General features: G+C 39.1%; 1 pseudogene; it reads right to left on the reverse strand.

Moving 5' to 3' along the window:
* Positions 1-964: 964 nt before the first annotated feature.
* On the reverse strand, positions 965-2,384 carry LOC101355619 (peptidyl-prolyl cis-trans isomerase-like 4 pseudogene; annotated as a pseudogene).
* Positions 2,385-3,385: the final 1,001 nt, after the last annotated feature.

A 3,385-nucleotide genomic window follows, 5' to 3' on the forward strand; every position in this document is an offset into this window, starting at 1 on the left:
TTTTATTTTATTTTTAACAAAGAATGACAGTGTCTTCTTGTTGGAAAACACAGTAAGATACCACTTAACATCCACTATATTGGTAAAATTTTAAAGTCTAAAATTAACAAGTATTGGAGATGATGTGAAATTAAGGTAACACACATAGTGCTAGTAGGAATATAAACTGGTACAGCCACTTTAGAATATCACTTGGCATTATCTTGTAAGATGAAAATACCTGTACATGACCAAACAATTTCACTCCTAGATATAGAATGTTCACAGCAGCACTGTCTGCAATAACAAAAACCCCAAATGTCCATCAACAGAAAAACAGATAAAGAAACTATGTTATATTCATACAATAAGATACAGTAAAAACAAATGCTTCAAAAAAATACTAAGTTGAAAAAAGCAGGTTACAGAAGTGACATACATTATGACACCATTTATATAAAATTCAAAAACATACAAAACTTAACAATGTTTCATTTATGGATACATACGTATGTTGTGAAACTATAAAAACAAGCTAGAGAATGGCAAACAAAATTCAGAATAATTACTTCAGAGGGAGAGGGCACATAGGAGACTTCTAAAACGCCGGTAAGATACTATTTCTTAAACTGGCTGATGGGTACACAGGTATTTATTATTCTATATACCTTATATATACATGTTTATGTAGTTCTTGTAGGTATGAAATACTTCATTAAAAAAAAAGATGAGCAGAAAATGTGACTTCAACGAAGACTACTATTTATGTATAACAAAAAATTAGTGTAAAAAAGTATACGAAGAAAATGTTAAATTCTTCTTTGTCTTTCAGTGCCCTAAACAATCAATATTAATCTAAAAGGGCCATAATCCTAATATGAAAAAAATAATAATAACAAGCAGAGTCTTTAACTGCTTTGACACAAAATCTGAACACTTGCTTTCCTGGTACTCTAAGTTAGATAAGAGTAAATATGTTAGCCACTCATTTCTGATTCTTCATCTTTCATCTGTACTTAGATTTTTCTTTATCTTTGGATTTCTTTGGACTCCTGCTTCAGTCTCTCTTTTTACTCCTTTCTCTTTCATAGGGATCTGTTTGGTATTTGGATTTGTGACCATTACTATAGTGGCCATCCCTTTCTTGAGATCTGCTACGACTTTGGTTTTGAGGTCGATCTCTCTTTTCACTCTTTCGTTTCTCCCAACAGCTTTCTTCTTCCTCATAGTGACCAAACCCCATTTCCCTGTAGATATCCTGATTACGATTTTTGATTGGCATGTAGTCCTCATCTTCTTTTTCTTCAGAGCAGTGACGGGTTTTCTTTTTGTGTTTTTTACTTGTGTGTAAGTGTCTTGATTTTGAGTCTTCTGCCTCTTCATCTAATATAAGATCTTATTTTGCATCCTGTTTGGGCTTTATCTTTCAGAACCAAATTAGATGGTTTATTCTGTTCCTTTTCATACTCCTTGAAATCACTCTTGGTGTATTTCCCACCTTTTCCTTTGCATTTAACCTTCGCAACAGACTGGCTAAAATACACATGTATTCTTCTGTCATCTCTAAGTATGTTGTCCATTTTGAAAAAGGCTTTCTCACAGTCTTCTTCCTTTTCAAATTCAATAAAAGCATAACAGAGAGATTCTCCTGTCTTCCAATCCCAGATAACTTCACAACTTCTGATCAGCCCAAATCTTGAGAATATTATCTCCATATCCTCATCTGTAGTCACTGGATTCAATTTACATACAAACAACACATTTTCTGGAGGTTTAATGTCTGCATCAGGTAGGTCTCCCACCATTTCTAATAGAATAGCTTGAGTTTTGGCCTCTTTTTCTGCTTTTATTTCTTCTACTTCTTCAGCTGACCTTCCTTTGAAATCATCAATTTCTTCATCTGCCCCTGTTCGACCACTATCTAGTTGTTCCCTTGTGGGTTCTGGTGATCGATCAGGAATCAATAAATCAGGAGGGTCATCAAATGCATCATCTAAAATCACTGTATGATTTATCCTGATATCTTGATAAGGTACAAAGTCCTTGTCAACAAAGGTCTCATTAATTTTCTTAATTATGTCTATGCCTTCTGTTACCTCACCAAACACTGTATGAACACCATCAAGGTAGTCTAGATTTTCTCCTGTAGTAATAAGAAACTGAGATCCATGCTGATCACTGCCGTTGTTCACCATGGACACAGTGCCTTTCTTCTTGTGTTTAATTCTTGGCACCTTTTCTACCTCAAAAAAACCTGCTTGATCACCATACAGTTGACCAAAAACAGACTCTCCTCCATGGCCAGTCCCCGTAGGATCACCAGTCTGTGTAATAAAATCCCTCTGTACATTGTGAATAAGGCAATAATTGTAATATTTTATTTTGCATAACTTCAGGAAATTCAATCAGGCTTTTGAGACTGAGGCAGCTCAGCTTCTTGTGTCCCTTGTCTGTTCAGCTTGTTTCCTGGTTTCTTAGCCTCTCAGCTCCTCGGGCCTCAAGCCCGCTCCTGCCCTGCTGCGGCAAGTGTTCCAAAGCTCGGTAGCTCCACCAATAAGTGCCTGGAGGCACGCCACTAGGCCAGAAAGCCTCATGCACACCAGCTGTCAGCTCCCTTGCTCCGTGGGTCAACAAGCCTAGCTCCTCCGATAAGTACCCAGAGGCACCTCTCTCGCCCAGGAAGCCTCCTGCGCACAGGCACTCAGCCCTCTCGCCCCATGGGTCAGCTCCAGTGCCGTCTCCTGGTTCTGCTGCTGTTGGTTCTCTGCCACTGCTGTTTCTTGGCTGCTGCAGGTTCTCTGCTGCTGCTGGTCCTCTGTCACTGCCACATCTCTAACCATTCACAGTTTTAAAACCGCTTCCACGTTTTAGGTATCTGTTAGAGCAGCACCCCACTCTCGCGGTACCAAATTCTATCTTAGTCACCTAGCGCTGCTATAACGGAAATACCACAAGTGGATGGTTTTAATGAAGAGAAGTTTATTTCCTCACAGTGAAAGTAGGCTGAAAGTCCAAATTCAGGGCATCAGCTCCAGGGGAAGGCTTTTTCTCTCTGTCGGCCTTCTTCTCTTCAGTGTTCCCCCAGAGTAGGAGCTTCTCTGTGCAGGGACCCTGGTCCAAAGGACACGCTCTGCTCCTGGCACTACTTTCTTGATGGTATGAGGTCCCCCTATTATGATTTTATTTTATATTTGTTTAGTGAGTCCTAGCTTCTTGTTTTGTTTTGTTTTGATATGCCCTAATAGGCTGCTCATGTGCACTAGTTTGATTATTGACACTTTTAAATCTCTAACGTCCTGTCACCAGGTAGTTAGTTCTGTAACTAAGTATGTGCACACAGGAGTCTGTTAAATTTCCTTATATGGGTTCAGCTCAGGTGTCCAGGCAGTCAGTCACCAAGTGTGTG

The sequence above is a fragment of the Trichechus manatus genome, unplaced genomic scaffold, assembly GCF_000243295.1.
Source record: "Trichechus manatus latirostris isolate Lorelei unplaced genomic scaffold, TriManLat1.0 scaffold00074, whole genome shotgun sequence".
Classification (NCBI taxonomy): domain Eukaryota; kingdom Metazoa; phylum Chordata; class Mammalia; order Sirenia; family Trichechidae; genus Trichechus; species Trichechus manatus.